At 42.2% G+C, this 22,313-nt stretch overlaps 1 protein-coding gene across 13 annotated transcripts in view; it reads right to left on the bottom strand.

Moving 5' to 3' along the window:
* foxp2 (forkhead box P2) overlaps positions 1 to 22,313 on the bottom strand; it is a gene marked incomplete at its 3' end in the record, with an annotated part of 118,384 nt that overhangs the window by 83,256 nt on the left and 12,815 nt on the right. The gene's annotated exons all lie outside the window — the stretch shown is intronic.

The raw sequence follows: 22,313 nt of genomic DNA, 5'->3' as shown, positions 1-22,313 counted from the left end.
ATACTAGGCTTCATCTGGCTGGCTGTGTTTGTGCGGACACCACTGAAACAAGAGGAGGGGAGGCTGATGTGGAGGAAAGGGTGGGTACAACTCAGACAGGCTCCCCCCAGACCAGACCAGAAACACGCGTGTCCCCACAAGTGTGAGTGCTAGTGTGTGTGCGCGCATAGGCGTAAGTGTGTGTGTGTGTGTTTAAGTCTGGTGGATGAATGTGTACTCATAAAATTCAACAAACTATTCTTACAGCATAAACAAAGATAAACAGACACGAATTCACACACGTTCGCGCGCAAACACGCACGCATAGACAGTGAGAGTACGCAGAGCAAGAACTTTCATGTTCAGAGAGATGCACCCAAGGCAGGCATGACAGATTTATTTAGTAAAAGATCTAGCTTCTAACTCGGGGTATAAGAACACTTGAACTCACAGCTCGGAGCAGTGCGCTGGCATGATTTAACAGGCTCTGAATAGCACATTATATACCAACCAGCAGATTTTAGCTGTATGATGTCATTATTAAAACAGCAACAGCGGCCAAAAAGATTTAGCATTTTCATTTGCCTTCACTGTCTGAAGCAGCGTACAGTCGTGGTCAAAAGTTTTGAGAATGACACAAATATTAATTTTCACAATGTCTGCTGCCTCAGTTTTTATGATGGCAATTTGCATATACTCCAGAATGTTATGAAGAGTGATCAGATTATTTGCAATTAATTGCAAAGTCCCTCTTTGCCATGAAAATTAACTTAATCCCCAAAAAACATTTCCACTGCATTTCAGCCCTGCCACAAAAGGACCAGCTGACATCATGTCAGTGATTCTATCGTTAACACAGGTGAGAGTGTTGACGAGGACAAGGCTGGAGATCACTCTGTCATGCTGATTGAGTTAGAATAACAGACTGAAAGCTTTAAAAGGAGGGTGGTGCTTGAAATCATTGTTCTTCCTCTGTTAACCATGGTTACCTGCAAGGAAACACGTGCCGTCATCATTGCTTTGCACAAAAAGGGCTTCACAGGCAAGGATATTGCTGCTAGTAAGATTGCACCTAAATCAACCATTTAACGGATCATCAAGAACTTCAAGGAGAGAGGTTCAATTGTTGTAAAGAAGGCTTCAGGGCGCCCAAGAATGTCCAGCAAGCGCCAGGACCGTCTCCTAAAGTTGATTCAGCTGCGGGATCGTGGCACCACCAGTGCAGAGCTTGCTCAGGAATGGCAGCAGGCAGGTGTAAGTGCATCTGCACGCACAGTGAGGCGAAGACTTTTGGAGGATGGCCTGGTGTCAAGAAAGGCAGCGAGGAAGCCACTTCTCTCCAGGAAAAACATCAGGGACAGACTGATATTCTGCAAAAGGTACAGGGATTGGATTGCTGAGGACTGGGGTAAAGTCATTTTCTCTGATGAATCCCCTTTCTGATTGTTTGGGGCATCCCGAAAAAAGCTTGTCGGGAGAAGACAAGGTGAGCGCTACGATCAGTCCTGTGTCATGCCAACAGTAAAGCATCCTGAGACCATTCATGTGTGGGGTTGCTTCTCAGCCAAGGGAGTGGGCTCACTCACAATTTTGCCTAAGAACACAGCCATGAATAAAGAATGGTACCAACACATCCTCCGAGAGCAACTTCTCCCAACCATCCAAGAACAGTTTGGTGACGAACAATGCCTTTTCCAGCATGATGGAGCACCTTTCCATAAGGCAAAAGTGATAACTAAATGGCTCGGCGAACAAAACATCGACATTTTGGGTCCATGGCCAGGAAACTCCCCAGACCTTAATCCCATTGAGAACTTGTAGTCAATCCTCAAGAGGCGGGTGGACAAACAAAACCCCACAAATTCTGACAAACTCCAAGCATTGATTATGCAAGAATGGGCTGCCATCAGTCAGGATGTGGCCCAGAAGTTAATTCACAGCATGCCAGGGCAGATTGCAGAGGTCTTGAAAAAGAAGGGTCAACACTGCAAATATTGACTCTTTGCATAAACTTAATGTAATTGTCAATAAAAGCCTTTGACACTTATGGAATGCTTGTAATTATACTTCAGTATACCATAGTAACATCTGACAAAAATATCTAAAAACACTGAAGCAGCAAACTTTGTGAAGACCAATACTTGTGTCATTCTCAAAACTTTTGACCACGACTGTAGTAAACACTAAACAAGATCAAGGGGGAGTCGTGCCTGAGAAACAGCTAGCTATACACAACTGTCTCTAAGCTCTAAATTGCTTTAAGCACAAACATTAGGCCAAGCAATTACGCCCATTTTACTTTCAACACGTTGAGCTATGTGGCTACGATGCTCCTTCAACACCCCATAAACCACTTGGTAGGCCATCCTTAAAAAGATAAAAATACAACACAGTCCTCTGGGTGTTGAAAAGCCACCACGCCACCCTCCTTGACATTGTCAGCCAGAGAACAACAAGACATTGTGCATCACTAACACTTCACTGTATGTTTTCTGCCTGTATTTTCTTCCAGAACTTCACACCACCAAGGTCAATAAGGACAAACAACGCCACCAGCGTCTCTTCACCGTGGCAGAAGAAGATAAATGGGTAGCAGTAGAGTGGAGGGTAGCGCCGGGGTGGGGGATGGTAATAACTTTGGCAGTTGCAGTGGTGGTGTAGGTTTCTATCTCCGAGCGATGGCATCATTTCCATAGCAACCCTCTAACTATTAATTTTCAATTAAAGCAGACACAAAGCGCGTTGCCCGGGGCCATCAGACAGTGTCAAGAGCCTCATCTCCACGTTCCACACTGGAGACTGAGACCATGGCTGCTGCCACCACCACCACCATTACTACTAGTGCCACTGGGCTAGTCAATCTCACAGGCAGCAGCCTGGGCTCAGGGCTGACACAGAGATACCCAGAGCCTCTTTCACCTTACCCACCATTAGAATGATTTATTATGGTCAAAACACTTCAACACTGAAACAAATGGGAATTAAGAAGAAGGGGAAAACACTGGTGTGGAACTGCCACTTAGAGGTGCTGCGTTTGAAAAATGCATTAAAAAGGGGCCCAGTGATGGAATGAGTCTGGAGTAGAGAGAGAGAGTGAGAGAGAGATAGAAAGGGAGATGGAGAGAGAGAGCGACAGAGGGAAAGATAGAAAGAGAGACACTATGGCAGGGTTCCCCAAATGGCGGCCGAATTTGGCCAGCGGGTGGTTTTATAAAGTTTTCTGAGTAAAAAAATATTTATATATACTTCTTTTTTTGTTAGAATTTTCATTGTTGGCCATAAAATACTGTAAAAACACCAGGAACACAGCTTCAAGTGATTTTAATTTTGGAAATCCGTTCCCAAGTACTCCCACGCATAATAGAGAGACACGTGATCGTATACAAATGTAAGCAAGGTTTGAAATTATTATGTTTTAGTCAAATATTATATCTGTTTGGGCTCTTGCAGTCTACAAATTATTTGTAATTATGTTCCACCTACCCCGACCATCCACTCAAGAAAAAAACGGCATGAGGCTGAATCTAGTTTATGATCCCTGCCCTAAGGCTTGTGTTTGCAGTGACTGAGAGAGTGTGTATTTGTTTCAGCCCTTTGCCCAAACACCATGATGTTCACTTTGCATGGATGGTTATCCACTTGAATTCACTCCTCCTCTCCCCTCCCCTTCAAACCAGACCAGACCAGAGCTACAATATGCAGTGAACAGCTGAATATACTGTACCTCTCAATATACTGAACACCAAACACACTGCACTGGTACTGGCAGTTAGACTTCATACAGACAGACACCTGCAGTATTTCAATAGAATGAACATTCCTATTAGTAATACTAAAAACAGACCATCTTCATGTCACTATGATACGTTTCCAAAAGCAAAACTGAATGACACAGTTATACTGTATGTATACACAAACACACTAACAAGACATAATGATCTCAAGGCTTTTCATTTTTCTCCCCACAACAAGTTCAATGTGGCCAAAATGGACCATTAGAGCTCAGTGATTATATTACAGGAGGCTGAACATTTTAATATACTGTACTTAAGCACTGGAGTATCCATGGCAACTTCCCTGTGCCTTGCTTAGAACGATCCCTAATGAAATCCATAGTAAGTAGCCTATAATGATAGTGTCCAAACATATTTGCATAGATATTTCAGATGAAGGGAGAAGTTGGAGAAAGGGAGAGACAGAGAGCAGCTGCCACAGTCACAACAGCAAGAATATGTTTTTAATCAGTCATTAATCTACAAAAGAAGCAGGAGTCAGCCCCGACTGAGCCAAGCAGCTGTATTGAAAAATTCACAGCAATGTAGCCTAACAGATCAAGACAGCAATTTAGTGTATTAATCAAGTTTACAATATGCCACTTCCATCCAGTGGTTAAAGATTAGCTATTAAGTGAATAGTTTAAACTGGTGGTCACTGGGCAGCTCACCAACCCTAACCCTCTAGGCTGGCTGCTTGTCTTTCTTTAGGCTCCCTCCCTCCCTACACAGGAGTCTCACATTTGACTTCCATTTGCGACGTTGGCCCTGTGCCCAACAGGACATCCCAGAGTGAGTGTTTGCTTGACTCAATATCAGCAGGCCGAATAAGCAGCTTGAGGTGGAACTGCCCAGGCTTCAGTTCCTATTGAAAATAAACCAGCTGCACATTCATAAGGACAGAAATATCAACATGCGCCACGAGGAGCCACGTATAGCACTCACTCAGTTCCACTGGCTTCAGCTCTCTCTCTCTCTCTCTCTCTCTCCTCTCGCTGCTTAATGATACCTGCCTGCCTAGCTGCACCCCTTCCCTTCTCTTCCCTTCCACCAGCCCCCAGCTGCAGGCAGGGGAACTGAAGTATATACGCTACTGCTGCAGCAGAGAAAAATAAAAGAGATCGAAATGACAGAAGTCAGACAGATCAAGCTGACCGGGCACTTCAAACTTGGGGAGAATGCTCCGCTCTCCTCTCTCCCTTTAAAATGTAGGTTTTCTTCAAAAGACGTATTTGAATTAGATGCGTTGATGAAATTAAAGGCTGTGTGGGTAAATTTAAACAAGCAAGTGCACCTCACAGCAGTTTACCTATTATACAGCAGATTGGAGTCAGATGAAAGTAGCGTAACATAGCAGACAACTTCCCCTTTTTTCACTGTAGATATTATCATATTGTAAAGGCTGCAATTTAAATTAGATTCGTACTCATGTTGAAAAATACATGGATATTGGGTGTTAATGTTACTGGCCGGCAAGGTGTCATCAGATGAAAGAGAACGGTTACGGATTCATACAATAGCCCGCTTCCACAAGTGTATTTCCTGTTAACGTTACATTTTAAAGCCATTTCTGACATTGATACACTGTGTGACGAGGATCCCATGGCTTTCCATAGTCTTCCCATAACCATAGCTACACTGTTAAACGAGAGTTAAGACAAGGTCCAGTGAAAATCAAAAGACCGCAGCACCAGTATTTTAACACACCACAAACTGCCAGGTGCCATTGTAGATTCCATATAGTGGAGTTATGATAAGATAGTTTGAGAACATAGATACACTGAGTGTACAAAACATTAGGAACACCTGCTCTTTCCAAGATATAGACTGACCAGGTGAATCCAGGTAAAAGCTATGATCCCTTATTGATGTCACCTGTTAAATCCACTTCAATCAGTGTAGATGAAGGGGAGGAGACAGATTAAAGAAGGATTTTTAAGCCTTGAGACAATTGAGACATGGATTGTGTATGTGTGCCATTCAGAGCGTGAACGGGCAAGACAAAAGATTTAAGTGCCTTTGAACGGGGTATGGTAGTAGGTGCCAGGCGTACCGGTTTGAGTCAAGAACTGCAACGCTGCTGGGTTTTTCACACTCAACAGTTTCCCATGTGTATCAAGAATGGTCCACCACCCAAAGGATATCCAGCCAACATGACACAACTGTAGGAAGCATTGGACTCAACATGGGCCAGCATCCCTGTGGAACACTTTCTACACCTTGTTGAGTCCATGCCCTGACAAATTGAGGCTGTTCTGAGGGCAAAACAGGGTGCAACTCAAAATTAGGAAGGTCTTCCTAATGTCTTGTACACTCAGATTAGATAGTGTTTAAAAGGCCAGTGCTATCAGCAGCAGTTTAGTGGTACATAGATCTGTCCTGTCTGGTACTGGAGCTCCTCCTGAACACTTACCTCACTGTTCTGAATTACCACTGACACACAGAGGCCATCCATTCATGACAGTAATACCATTCAACCAGACACCAATTACATAAAAGAAAACTTAAATTAATTCAGAAAAATGGCATCTCACCAAAGAATAATAAACTCATTATATGGACATTTCAAACTTAACCGTTCTCCACACCGCCGCTAATTTAAACCTAATTTTTACTAGCCACTAATTCGGCAAGGGCGGCATAGGAATTACATCTGGAGGTAATTCTCGGAATGGAACCTAGCCCAGTGGAGGCTACCCAAATAAAAAAGGGGAACTATTCAGGAGAGTGGGAGTTCCGGGCTCTGAAACTGCACTTCTCTCAAAAAAAGGTTTCATCGTGCTGTCATCAGTCTAGGCTTAAATAAGACGTAGGTGTTGCAGGCAGAGAGAGATGCTTTCTGGAGATAGAGGGAGAAAGGGAGGGAAGGAGGGCGTGAGAGGGAGGGACGGGGGGAGAGGAGAGAGGGAGGGAGGGACAGAGAGAGAGCAAGAGAGAGGGGGGGGGGGGGGGGGGGGGGGGGGAGGGGGTTGTGTAAAAGGCCAGGGGGTCAGAGAGGACTTGCAAGCTGGTGGGATGCCAGCTCTGTTGGGTCTTGGTTTATAATAAGCTCTTCACTCAGGCTGGTGGCAAACACACACCTGAGGTTCTGGAACTGAGATGCTGGACCAGCTCTCTCTATTTTACCGCACCTGATGGTCAACTTCTGGTCAACAGTCTCAACTTCTGGTCAACAGTCTTAAAGAATTTACCTAATGAAGGTACAGTAGTTGCTTGTCTGGAAACTTTTGTGTAATGTAAAAAATCATGAAGTTAAGCTCCGTGGAGGTCGACTCTTAAAACTCTGCATTCACAAGGGAGGAAGTGAGGGAGGGAAAGAGGGAGGAGATAGGGATTAAATTGTGAGCAAAACACACCAATCAAGCTTCTTTCTCCGTCAGAAAAGGGGGAAGGATTTGAAAATGCGGTTTCCAACAATCCAATAGAGTGAAAAGTCGCTCTGTAAAGGGGACGTTTACATTCAATACAGAAACTTGCAGTTCCCCGATATACGCCACAACCGCCCCCTCCACCTCCTCTCCAATAGAAAATGTGTTTTCCAAATGAAAATAAACTGAGGCCGGCTGGTTTGAGGCAGTTAAACTCAGGAATATGAGATCAAATAAAGGCTCCCGTGGAGGCTGAAAGCAGAAATGAAATCACTTCTGAGAGGGAGATGTACCTCGTAATAAAATTACTCCTTTATATCTTTCTAAACTGCACATTTTCCTCAGGAGTGGTTAAGGCTTTGCTCGGTCAAAGACAGTATGCAAGTGGCAATTTTAACTTCTGGTAGATGATTCTGTGACACACTTCTCCAGACTCGGTGTGATGCTCTGCAATTTGCCTCGGAAAACTAAACAAGTATTTCAGCAACAAGTTTTTGGCTGAACTTTGGTGGAGTTTAGAAGTCACTTTGATGGTTTTCCGGAACATGTCAATGTCAACGAAAATTCCAATGTTCCATCCAATTGAAAATACCTGGAATAGCAATAAGCTTCACATTGCTTTTCAATGACTACCTGTTCATTCCAGTGCACTCTTATATGGTGGGCTCAAGTATGTACTGTAGTAGATTGCCAACAGTCCATGGGCATATACCACAAACAAATAGAGACTCATCTTGCAGAGTAGGCCAGTGAATGAAGAAGAACATAACTTTGAAAATAGTTACCTACCACAATTATTCCATGGCCATTCCATTTGGCATTGGGAAAATTGACTGAATACAGAGTGGCCGAGCGTGCGTAACTACCTAAACAACATGTAATTGATTTTGCGTTTTTTTTAAGGTACAGTCACAATAACTTTCAGACCACATTTTAGCCGTAGCCAGGCAGCAAATGTATCAGAGGCCATTTGCAATCTGGAGGAATACATTATAGTTTATTATAAAGTGGCTATTAAAGTTGCAATAAAAAGGCTTTAGCCGGAGAAATGAGCCACTTATCAGTTTTCCTCCTCGCTACCTTAAAAGCTGTCCACATTCAGGGAAAAGCAGACTGTGATGGCATTAAAAGCAGAACTAGATGCACAATTGCTCAAAACAGAAATTGACGGTGGGCTTGAGAGTGGCGCACATGTTGTAATATGGTCATATTTTAGATACTTGTTGGAGAAAAACAGTGATCCTATTCGAGTGGCTTAAACTCAAGAAGTTCAAAAAAGTTGTCTTGTGCAGTGTAGGCTAAATAATAATAATATAATATGCCATTTAGCAGATGCTTTTATCCAAAGCGACTTACAGTCATGTGTGCATACATTTTTACGTATGGACATAACTACAATGGACATAACTCAGGGAACACCCTAATTTTGTAGAAATTGCCCACAAATGAAAGAAATCCTCTCTTGTAGTCAACTCTTGACTCTTGTAGAGAACACGTTTTTCTATCACTTTTGATGTATTTTTAAATGGGGGTTGTGAAGGTTAATCTAAGAAAAACCTACACTTAATTAAAGCAATTACCTGAAGTCATTCCCAAATCACCAACAGTTACAACAAATGTGTGATATGTTCTATGTTTCTCCTACAGGCTTGTTTTTACTCTCTTGCCATGCAATTAAATGGTTTAGAACAAGTTGATGATATTTTGCTGAGACAGAATGAATCTCTGCGTAATAGGGAACATCATTTTCTGTGACAATCCGGGAGTGTGTTTACAAACATTAGATGAGTTAGTTAGTTTACATGCAGTTAGAGAGCATTCTCATTAGAAGATCGTTTCACATCAGATCCCAAAATAGTTATTGGATTGTGCATCTAACGCAGCTTAAAGTTATCTACTGGGAAGTTGTTGTGAAGTTATTATCTGGGTAGATTTTAATTTACAACATAGACACCCACTTGACTGTATTATTTAGAGGGTGTGCTAACTTAGGAGAACATTCAGACATCATTAAACTTTCTACCCCCTTTCCCTTTTGCCCTGCCCCGATGAAGCCTGGTCCTATCTATTGAGAAAGATGGATGGCAGAGGGGTTGTTTCTGACAGCGTAAAAGTACCCATCAGCTGCTGCAGAGACGTTTCACAGCACATCCCACCATCCCATCCACCCTGCACCTCCCCAAACAAACAGCAGACTCAACTTCAAATACATAGCAGGACTATTAGGTAATCCCTCCTTTGTTCAGACCCACTGAGCCTCACTGACTAACCAACCTCCCTCCATCTTCTGGGTTGCCTCTCAAATAGCACCTTATTCCCTTTATAGTGCACTACCTTTGACCAGAGCCAATACGGTCTCTGGTCAGAAGTAGTGCACTATAAAAAGGAATAGGGTGCCATTTGGTACGCAGCCTTCTTCCCTGTTCCAAACTCCTGCCCCTGTTCCAAACTGACAATGGAACACTTCATGCTGACAGACACACATAGGAGGAGTGTTTGATGATGAATGATAGTAGGAATTATCTGGGAAAATATGCACATGGTATCTTATGGCATTGAGGTAAAGCATTTGTTGTGTCACGATGACAGTTCTCTGGTTTAAAGAGAGGATGGGGGGGGGGCGACACAGGGGCTCTTTGTTTGGACTGGACAAATCTGGGCTTTCCTTTTGGATATTGAATATCCTGCAAGGTACCCAACAGAGTTACAGTAGTCTAGTGTCTGGAAGTTTAGCAAAGAGGAGTTCAAGGGACAGAGGTTCACTAAGTGAGTCTGTGTATTGTTGAATGGCTTTTTAGAGCAATTGCTGAGTGGTTTGCGTGAGTCGCTTCCAACAAAGCCTGGCAAATCAATCTGTGAAGAAATGCTACACAGGCCAGATGTGCCACCACTGCACAAAAAGAAACAAAACGACCCACTTGTACAAGAAGACCCTATAGAGCCTAGAGTACTTAAAGTACACAAAATAATACGGTTCAATGCCAAAATGCTGACAGCCTATTTTCTGTTGAATACCTGCTTGTTATTTTAGGTGGCTTCTCTGACGTACAATATGTCAAAGGATGTGTGTGTGCAAATGTCTTACTCTGAAATGTGTCTTCTTCCCTATTGACTTTACAAGATGCCAGGAAGAATGAAAGACAAATCTGTCATTAATATATTTTTTACAGTAGTTCTGTTTCTAAACACACACCACACAATTATAAATGCAAGGCTTGCTTTAGGGAGCTGAACTTTTCACACCTTTCAAAGCCACAAATTGTGATGTTTTTGGGGTTTCTGCAGCTGCTGCTCTGCACCAATGCAAGGCGGTGTCATATGAAAAATATTCCTCTCCCCCCAAACCACAGGCCTGGTCATTAATGAAATACAGGCTGTGCAGTGAGGTCATACAAAGTCTAGATTTCAGCAGCCACACTTAAAAACCGCTCAGAAAGAATAGAGAAACATGAACACAAATCAGATTCCAAGCTCCAAGGACAGGGAAAAATAAATAAATATAAGAGAAAGCACAGCACAGCCCCTGCCCTCCTCTCACATTTTCCTAGCACTTTGCAAACAACCGTCAACTGCTGCTCAGAAACAGTTCACAATGAGAGCAGACTAAACAATCAGATCCCAGCCAAGGAAAATGCTAAGCAACTCTGCACACAGGATGTCTCACCCTAATTGCCAACTATCAAATCTCACAATGGAATCTGTCCATTTGGCAAAAGCCTTATAGCAAAACCTGGTGAAATGTAGTTTTAAAAAGTGACAACTTTTTACCGGAAAAAAAGGGAGACGAATAGTTTTGAAAGGAATTTGATTTTTTACATTTGGCTTTGTATGATTTATTTTTCAGGGGGTTTATAAGGCTTACAGGAAGCTATGCAGACTGTGTGAGTGTTACAAGGAAAGCATTATTAGACAAAGGGTGTTTGGGGTCTTGTAAACTAATGATTAAAATCCCAAGCATTTAGATAAACACATTAAATGGGTCCCTGAAGACACTAAGACTCAGAGAGGAGGGAGAGACCGAGAGAGAGACGGGGGGGGGGGGTAATGGGGAGGAGAGGCAGGGTAACTGGGATCAGGGGACAGACAGGTAGGAGGGAGACTGGGAGGAGGCACTGGGACTTGAAAAAGAGGGCTAATCGGACTGTCACTCCATGTGGCGCTCTGTTTTTCTCCAGTTTTTTTCCCTTCAGTCAGAGTCGTGCTCTGAGATCCCCACACTTCAAACAACCAAAATACCAGCACATTCATAAAACAGAACAGAACTACTGGGAATTAAAGAAGGCATGGGGAAAAACACCAAAAAGGTAGCAGGCCTCAACAGCAGATGGTGAAATTAACATTTCAACAGTTCCTTCCTTTCATGTAGGTCTCGGCAGTGCTGCTGCTGTTTTTTCTGGGAAAAATGTAAGGGCTAGGTTTGGAAAGATGCAGCGGTGAAAAAGCATCTGGAAAAAGGGGGGAAGAGGAATATTGGCTTATTGCTCCTGATGGTCCTCTTCTATGAAAAATTAAATAGGTCTGTTTTGCAGGTTTCCCTCTCCGGAGTGCTCTAAGCTGTGTTATGGAAACATCATCTCGGTAATTTATACGCGAAAGAGCACCTGGTGATGAAAGAAAACACACTCAAACCCAATACTTTGACTCTTTCACCTCTCTGAGTGGCAACCATTGAGATGAAGACACATACACACAGCTTCATAGAGATCACGTTTAATTTAGCGTAAATAAATATCTAGACGTATTTGTCAAAAGATGCTCTTGAGACGTTATCAGAAAGGCACTTATATTACAGTGAAGCATCTCTAAATAAAAATAAAGACGCAGAACAGCCTGTCTCATTTCAGCCCATCCAACGGAACGGCTCTGTAGTGCCCATTAATTTGGACACAGTTATGGCTAAATTACATGTGTTCCACCTCTGTGAAATTTTTAATGCAATTAAAAGCTGGTTATGAAAGTGTGCGGACTTCCTTGCGATGAAGGGAAAGGAAATCACTTCCGTGATTAACATGCAAACGAGTTCATGCTGGCAGAGTAGATTGGGGTTTTAAAACCTCAATTACTTTTGTGTGATTATCTATTTACCAGTACACAGATTTCCATTTTTCATCTCCACCATGGGGAGACACCCCCCACCCCCATGCAATGATCTGGGCTCAATTATACTCCCACCTTTATTTATGATGCAGATATTACTGAAATACAAACCCTGGTTATTTTTCACTATGATATCGCCTTTATACCGGGTATTCATACACATGGAGGAGCATTAGAAGACCAACACCTATGAATGCTATGCTTAACCATTTGGTTTGGAGCACTTAATATCTGCTATCCCCCCGCCCCAAACTCAGTTTGATTCATACTGGAAAACGAGGTGCCCTCACTTTATTTCTGACTTAAGAAATGCAGACAGGATCAGGAGTAATTGAAAAAAAGGTCAATAGCTCTTCTTGAACACTTTCTCTTTCTCAGCCATTATGCTTTTGCATTTTATACTTTTAAGTTTGAGAAAGAACAAAGAACTAGAGGCTTTTAAAATGTGTGGAGGCCATTACTGAAACACTACTGACAGATAGCTACCAGTATATCAAGTTTAGTGGTGAAGGTAGGTAAGATGTGGATTTAAATGAACTGCTGCAGCCATAGAAACACTCTCAGCCTTATTATGTATCGCCTGGTTGATGCAATTATCAACGGAACGCCTGGCAGCATCAGAGGAATCTAATTTAATTAATTTAAACGGGTGAATAACTATGGAATTCCTGTTGTAAGAGATTTATATTGAAAATTAACATTCCTGGAATTCAGGAATTGGCAATGCTTGGGAAATACTAAACAATAGGGAAGTGTAACAGGCTATGCTCCATCTTTGAAGAGGCACGGACGGATAAGAGATCAGCTAAGGAAACAATGTTATTATCAATGTTTAAGATATATCATTAACACTTTTTAAGAACATTATATCCAAAATATCATCCAACAAATAAATACATTGTTAATTTATACTGAAATAAGACAAGTCTTAGGCCATAACTATACTGTATCTGTCACACTAATACTCAACTATCAGGTTTGTAGTAATATAATAACCTACTTTTTAACAAATTCAATTATTGTTTTGTTTGTCAGTGTTCATCCTTAACTTGTTTCCCTGAGCCATAGATAAAGATAGGGAAAGCCACCCTGTTTCAGTAGTAGAAGAGGGATCCAAGCTTTTGGAGCGTGCTCAAAATTAATAAAACATCCCCTGTTGCTTGGGCCGGGGGTGCAGAGGAGGAAAAAGGAAACAGTGCCATCAAGTGAAATTTCTGAGGATTCCTCAAGTGCTAAGACAGACAGATCCCCCTTCTGATAAGGGCCCTGACAGTAACAGTAAGAAATACTAAAGCCTTCACTGTAGTGATCAGTGTTTGTGTTTACAACAATAGATAAGATATTTACCACTGATTAACCTGCACATATTTACAGATATTCAAAGGTTTTTCAAATAGATATCTTCATAAATCTGACGAAAGATAGAAGACAGATATAGCCAGTACAGTGTGTAGGTGATGGGTTATTCAGTAGACTGTGACAGTGTTAATAGAGTCCAGTGGAAGTTGAAGGCACAAGAGAACAAAGGGAATAACTACCATTCAAATCCTGTTGCATGGCCCCTCTACTAGTGTAGAGCATAACTGGAGCAGGTAACAAAATGGCAGTAGGTAATGTGACTGAATGTAATGGCTGGTTCAGTAGAGGTGCTTTAGTTAATAGTACATAATGGATATCTGGCTATGGGCAGTGATGCTGGCTGGTCTAAATAGTGGCTATTCATGAGTTGCACATTTCATCACAATATTTTCTGGAACATTTGTTTTAGGACTGATGCCCGACTGAGATTTCTATTCAACGTATTGTCATTGAGCGCTGTTGAAGATTTCATCAGAAGTGCATAACAGTGGCTTGGAAATACAATCACATTTCAAACGGAGGAAAATCATTTATAGGAAAACCTTCTGTGATCATTTTTATGTTGCCAGACTGACTTTAGATGCAGCATAATGTGAGACCACCGGATTTTAGCTAGCTAACGTTAGCATTGCTAGCAATTTTTTTACAAACTTTGCTAGCTAATGACAACATTGCCATCTGTCTAAAGTAAATTTGACGACATGATAATGATAGCAAAGTAGTTTCCTACTAAATATTTACTTTAGCAATGTCATCGTATTTCCAGGCAATATAGTGTGATTTACAGTCATTAGCCTCTATTCAGAATGCCTGGGCTTTTCACGGTTTTTGGGCACCACTATGGTGGAGGGCGGCTTGAGAACGTTCATAACAATGGCAACAACCAAGTGACGGAGGTGCAACCTATGAATAGATCCTCAGTCTACCAAGGTCCCCAGTCTACCAGATTCACACTGGTATATGCTCACTATCTAACTGTAGGCCTTTCTTAGCACCTCTTGGGGACACAGATAATTAAGAATCATGAAATGCCTTCAAAACAATGCTCATATCAATTGTATTCTGTGTACAGTGCAACGTAAGAATTCCAACTAACAAGAGAATATAAAACAATTTATGAAAATCCATAACATTTACATTTACATTTTAGTCATTTAGCAGACCTTGCCTATTGTTACACATCTTTACATCCGGAAAAATATGCACTCGGGGATGTATAGACCATGGAAAACGAGGTGTAGACACTGTCGCCATCCCTGAGTGTGGAATGAAAATTTGCTTAATTAAACCTATATAAAAGCTAATTACATAAATAAATGAGTGAGGGTATCACAGAGAGAGAGAGATTGTCTGTTTATATCCAGTGTTTAAACCTCCCCCTTCCTTCCAGCCCTGTCTAAATCTATTGATCTGTGAAACACAGTACTCAGGGGAGGCGATTCACTTAATATCATACATCTAATGATGAGATGAATAACGATTATACCATTTGGTAATTAAACGTCTTACAAACCATTTAACTGACTGTGCGTCAAAAAGGGTCGCCAGAGGTCAGAATGATTGTTTTTCATTTTCGCTGCTTCGGTGCGAAGGAAGGGGTGGAGAGAAACACTGCGTGACACAATGGTGAAAACACTTAATGGTTGTTAGCAGCTATACTGTAGCGCTAATCTTTAATGCTGTCAAGACCCTTGAAGGGAAAACAATTTATGAAAAAAATAAAAAGAACACGCCAAGACAAACATCTCGCCTTCATCATACCGTAGGAGTCTGAGCAAATCTTTATATTTAGAAACCTCATTAGCTTACTTATAATGCATCATCTCACAAACAGAAAGAGACACGGCGACGCGGCGAGTGAGAAAATTAAAGACATATTTAGTGGTGATCTGTAAATATGGAGGAAGAGGCGGAGGAGGGAGGGGGACACTGGTGGTGAGACTTACTCTAGTATGTGCCTGCAGACTCTTTGCCTGTGTGCATTAGTGTGTCTGAGCCATTCAAAGGTGCATTCAACACACATGTGGAGAGGCAATTTACTGTCAACATCCACATTCTAATCCCTACTTACAGGCAATAATTACCTAATGTTGTGATGTCAGTTTGTTGTTGTGTAGACAGACAACTTTCCAAAGGGCCTGTACAGGCTAATCTCTAGCTAATGCCAGGAACATATGCTGCTGTCTAGCCTACGTGGAACTATACACTCTTAGAAAAAAAGGTGCTATCAAGAACCAAAAAGGTTTCTTTGGCTGTCCCCATTGGAGAATCCTTTGAAAAACCCTTTTTGGTTCCAGGTAGAACCCTTTTGGGTTCCAGGTAGAACCCTTTCAACAGAGAGTTCTACCTGGAACCAAAAAGGGTTATCCTATGAGGACAGCTGCAGAACCCTTTTGGAACCCTTTTTTCGAACAGTGTATGGTTAAACACTTCTATGCCTTTTAACGGTTTAAAGGTTTAAGGGTTAACACATGTGAAGGGTTAACACACACACACACACACACAAACATCAAACTAACCTTTCCTTTCAACCTTATCCTCATACCGCTAACAATACCTTTCTTCTGTGGCTGGCTCGGGTGCATTCATGTAGCATTTACTGACAAAGCCAATTGTGCGCTTCTCGGTCTCTTATTGAATGATAGGTGGTAAACATTGTCATTGGAAAGGCAGGGTGGATTAAAGCCTGGTACAGCCATTGAGAGGAACAGTAAGAGGGGAGAAACGCGAACAATGGTAAAAATGGAGGGCAGTATCACAGGGTCCAATGTCTGCTATGATGAATACATGTGAGATTATGAGACCCATTCCATCATTTACATAATGTAAAAACTATTTCTCTCTCTCTCTCTCTCTCTCTCTCTCCATCCACCCCCAACTATTCACTAAATAAATGAGAAAACTATCACAGCACAGAAATATTTGACAAAAGCAAGAGAGACTGAATTCCGAATGACCTCGCCGCCTTGCGACAATGCACACACAGTCCAAACACTCTTTCATGAGCAGCCAACTGAGTAAGACCTGGAAGAATATTTATTATTGAGCACAATGGCAAATGTATTACCTTGTCACCTATACCACTTTACAGTGCAGAAAGGAATCGTATCAAACACAAGGGGAATTTTACATAATTCCGGTTGAGAATATGAAAGGTAGCTAGGTTCTTTAAACGAAGGGTCCATAGTGGTCTACAAGAAGTGTAAGAAATGAACACAATGATCATTTTTATGTGATTTGGTTAAACCTGAAGTAACAATGACTGGTTCAGGGATTCAACCAACACACTTAGTCCATCTATTCATAAAATACATTGAAATATTAATAGGAAAGAAAAGGCAAGGACGTTTAAAGTTCAACAGAAAAAAATGGCTGACGTGCACCCTTCTGGCTGTTTGCGTAGTCACAAGTAGAAGAGTAATGGAAAAACTCTGTATTTACGGTCAATAAGAGTTTTACGACACAGTTGAGAATATCGTCAGGGGCTATTTAGTTTGGGACAGTTTCCTACCACTAACCAACAATATACAAATAGCTAAGAGCCCTGAGGACATTTTAGTTTTTCATGCAAATACTGTACACAACTTTTCAGATGCTTACTTCTGCATGCTAGCAATACACATGTCATCCACCCTAAGCATACGATGACTTATGATAATCATTCCTCCACATATCATACATTCATACGTATGTACACTACCTCATCGCAAAAGTATGGCTAGACAAGGACGCTGTACCATACAATCTATAGATGGTGAATGTATAGGTGGCATTCCCTGGAACAGGCTTTAAATCAAACTGTTAGCTTTCTGCAAAACCTCTTAAAAAACATTGGACTTGTGAAATTCCTGAGCCATAGAAAATACCTCTCTCCCCCTCACACTTTCTGATCACCACCCCACCTCCACCACCCAGTCCATCAACAAAACTCTATGAGCCAATAGGAGTTGTGCCTCTTCACTGTCCGTGCGTGTGTGTGTTTGTGTGCGTGTATGCGTATGCAGTCGTGTGTGTGCATCCGTGCGTGTGTGCCTGTCGGCCGGCTTGCCTGTGAGTGAGTGTGTTTTACCTGCCAGATCATTCCAGTCTATTCCAGAGAATTCTCATACGGCAACCTATTTTATTTACTTTATCTTCAATAAAATGGTTCAGTGAGCATTGGCAACTTTGAGACATGAGTTTCAATCAGTCCTATGGCAGCGGCGTCAGTCTGCATTAAAGCCAGAGCAGCTGCAACGCTGCAGACAGGCTGAGCTGCAAGCAACCGAGTGAGTGAGAGGGCTCTAATAACACAAAGGGAGGGAGAGTGGGAGGGAGGGAGAAGGAGACAGAGGGAGGATAGTGAGGGGAGAAGGGAGACTAGAGATGGATAGAGGGAGGGAGAGGGAAGAGAGAAGGGGTGGGGGTAAAGGAAAAGAGAGAACGAGAGGGTAAAATGGAGAGAGAGAACGAGATAAGTGCGGGAGAGAAAGCGAGAGAGAAAGAAAGAAACAAGTAAGGTAGAGAGAGTGAGAGCGTTCTCCCTGGGTAGAGCAGAGCAGGTCTTGTACAATAAACACAGGTGAGCGGCTCTACACCCCAGGACCTCTTCAGGATGACTGACAAGTGAAAGCTCTCACTGACCGGGAACTTAATTTTACATGACATGAGAAGGAGTGGAACTCAACTGCTGCAGCAGAGTATAACTGAGAGACTCTCTAGGAGGGAAAGTTGGAAAAACACACAAACACACACAAACACACACACCATTTCCCTTCACAGGTGAGCAAGACCAACAGACAGCCTGGTGCTTCAGTCACTTAACTGGAGAGGTGCTGCAGGCTGGATGTATGTATGCAGACTGAATCTTTTCCACATGACGTGCCTCGGGCTGTTTTTGTCAACTGCACTCTGAGCAGCACAGAGTCAGGTAGTATGACCACATGATTGCCCGAGAGGCACCTCTCAGAGAGGGCTGGGGACACACTGAAATTCCCACGCATGATGAGGTGTAATCAGAAACCCCATTCAGAGGGGTAGCCAAGTTTGTCAACATATATAGATTCCACATTCCAACTCCTGTCAGGGGTTTGACCCAAATCAAGCGAGTTGTCGACTTGTCTCGACACGTAGACAGGTGCTTTCTGGCCATTCTGGGAAAAGCAGGTAGCAAGTGACATATTATCTAGGCTTGTGGTTTGTGGCCGGGAAAGTGGGATTCAAGGTGCTTCCTCTCTTCTGTATCTCTTTTCAAGCCCTGAACAAATGATCATAATGAACAAAGCAGTTGGCTCGTTGCCTCTGTAGTAAAAGCTTTTGCAATGGCTGTGACTGGGGTTTGATTTGAAGCAAGGAAAAATAGCTTGTGAAATAGCGTTATCTATGACAGGATCTTAATTTGAAGAGCAAATACAGCGCAACATTTTGATGCCAAATTTGTAATCTTAATAATTTTTGTTATGTTTTTTTTAATGTTTCAAAACAAAAACATGTTACACTTTGGACTGCTACTGATGTATAATATCAAAATTAAAGATGTAAACCTGGTCGTGTTGGTGAATAATTACTCTATTTGGAATAGTATAAATAATATACAAAATGGGAAACTGAACAAATGTATTCTAATTTACATTTATATGAACCTTCTTTGTGGCCAATTATTACAATAATCTGAGAGTCTTACAACACCGCAGGAGGCCGGTATCCTTCAGACTCTATTGCTTCAAAGCTTTAAAAATTAATGATTCTTAGAAACCAATTGCTGCTAATAGTGTATTTATTCTATGACATCATTTACACTATGTTTTCACTTTGGTTCAACTTCATTCAAGTTCATTCAAAATGGGTCATGGGTATTATTTTCTGCACATATTGATTTATGACTATATTTAAGGATTTAGGAGGGCACATACATTCATAAAACACATACATTCTAACAACATGATTGGTCAATCGCCACCTATCTTAATTTGAAGGAAACAGATAGCAACAGAGAACAACAGAGGCTTTGTATACGTTTTGAAAAATGACCCTGTTTCATGAATGCTGCGATGATAACACATGGGTTCAAACTGTCGAGATAATCAACATTAGGCCTTACACAAAGAACGTGAAACTATGTGAAACCAATTCATTGGACACGATCACCTGCAACTGAAGCGACTCGTAATTCTTCCCACCTGAAATAACGAGTTCAAACCGATGTCAAGCCGCTCTGATGTCATGCCTTTTGAGGGTTTTGTTTCACAATAATCTCAGGCACTTGGAAACATGCCATCAGTCTGGGCTTCCACACCCAGGCTCTTTCCCAATTAAGTCGGAGGGAAAGAATAACACGTGAAACACTAGATGCGTCTCGTTTATAAAAAATTAAGATTGTGCATACAATATCTACAATCAGTCATGTCCAAAGTACTTAGCAAGCAGGGACCAATGCATGCTGAATGGGGAGGTGGACTTGTCCTATAGTTTATCCTATGAGGGGTCTATAAGGGGCCACAACCCCTAGTGTGATCTGCTCAGCCTTTGAGACCTTTAGAAAGACACTGACTGGCTGACTGACCAGCCACCCGCCAGAGCTGCATCCATGGCCATTCACACTGTTGATTAGCATACCCCCCCCCCTCCTCTCCTCTCTGGATCAATAATCTCATTGAGTCTTCTCCATCAGGAGTGATGGCAGCTAGGTAGAGACACCCCCTTTGTAACTCTATTCTCATGGCAACTGTCCACTCCAGACAAACACTCCTCCACATTATCTATCTATTCTAGACTCCTCTTTTTATTTTCTTTCTGGGTCCTCATTACTCCTTCTCTTCTGAACAGGCAGGAGGAGAGGCAAATAAACCTTAAAAGAAACAAAACGGATCGAAAAGGTAACTAGACAACATAGCAGCGCCAAGGTCTTTCTTGATAAAAATCGATTTGAAGTTAGATGTTTTTTAGACTTTGGAAACTGAAGGAACATAATGTGGAGAAGCAATAGGTTACACATGGTGTGCTTGCACCAAGTGAAGGACAAGGGGAAGGTTGAAAATATATGTATCTGGTGTGAATATATATTTCCTGTGAGGCAAAGTACAATTCCAGAATCCTATTTAAAAAACTCCAACTCCTAATCCAACCAAAGATCTGTAAAGAGTAGGACGGTGGGTCCACTCTTGGTCCAATTTACTCACAGCATGACACTATCAGACCCCAAACCAAATCTCATTAAACTGGAATATGGAAACTTGGGGAAGTTCCAAAACTTTAACTATTTTTCCCCCTCCAAGTAGGAAGACAAAACAGTGGGGACCATAAAGAGAGGAATATAAGAAGGAAGGGGAGAAGGGGAGGCAGGCAGATCCTTGGGAGGACTGGAGAGTGAGAAAGTGAACCTTTGATGAGTAATACTTTTTTGTTGTAGACGGGGCTTAGCTTTTAAATATTCCGGGGTGGTTCTGAATAGGGGGTTTGACCAATGACCTGATCCCAGCCACACACTGGGCGCCGGGGTTAATGGTGGATAAAGATTAGAAAAACGGGCGCTAGCCTGATCTCCCTCCCCATCCCCTCCCCATCCCCTCCAATCCCAAATCAGACCCACAATGGAGCCTGCCAATAGGGACGAATCAAGTCCCTTTGATTCTTCCCCCTCCCCACTAGTAAGGGTGTCCAGGGTAAAGACCCGTGGAGGTTACCCTCTCCTACTCAGGGGGAAGCCAGCCGGGCTCCCTGGCTCAGAAAACCCTTTAGGGTTTTGGAAATGAAATGACAGAAGCTCTGATCTATAACAAGAAATCAATTCCAAATTGGAAGTCCGAGGCAAAGCTATCCATCCGGGGCCTGCTTCTTTAAACTAGCCAGAGATATGCTTTTATTTATGTGTACATTCACAGTAATGAGAAAGTTAGGCCATTTATACTTCTTCGGGATGATTAGAGGACTTCTGTTCCAGAACAGACATGCTTTAAGAGTTCATCTTTGAAGATTTAAATGGGATACTCAACAAATTAAAAACGAATATTCAAATCTCTTTTAGGTGGAAGAGGGAAGGGAATCTCGGTTCTGCTTAATCTTGTGAAGATGTGACTCTTGGGATGTGGGCTGGGGCTGAGGCCTACAGCTGAGCTGAGCCACCCTAACCCAGCCTCTCTCCCCGCTTGGCTCCTAGCTGCCTCACTTGAATCATACTTGGGCCTCAAAGGCAAAACTCTGCAGCTGAATACTGAGATAAATAGATGTTCTTCCTCAGACTGGGTCAGAATATCCTGGATTCAGGAAATAACCTGACAAAGAGTAGTTCTCCTCCGCAACCTTGAAAAACAGATCAACACAAGCCTTGACTTTTTTTCACAGAATTATTCAAAATCGAAAGTTTAGGGGGTGATTCTATGAAAATACTTGAGGAATACCTGCAACATACATTTAATTACACCAATAACTGATAGTGGAGAAGTTATGGAGGGCTACAACACAGAAGCCAGTAGCTTTATATTTTCTTTTAACTGCAAAGCAATACACTTCAACTGTTCTGTGTTCACTGAACAATCACCCATTGTCAAGTTAGCATTCGATATGTATCTCCCATCCAATTATGGCAAAATTCCATCCCCTCATTCCCCTCACGATGATGAGGCTTCTCCTCCCCATCGCTACTGCAGTTTACCGTCTGGCAATGTTCTGTTCAGTCTGAGACACCACCTGTGTGTCTGTCTCAGTCTGGCTGCTGTGGGGACACATTAGTAATGACGGCAGGCCTCCGCCGTGGTAGCAG

Source organism: Coregonus lavaretus (assembly GCF_964263955.1).
Source record: "Coregonus lavaretus genome assembly, chromosome: 13".
Classification (NCBI taxonomy): Eukaryota; Metazoa; Chordata; class Actinopteri; order Salmoniformes; family Salmonidae; genus Coregonus; species Coregonus lavaretus.
The sequence above is the reverse complement of the archived record's forward strand: the minus strand, read 5'-3'. Positions and strand labels throughout refer to the sequence as shown.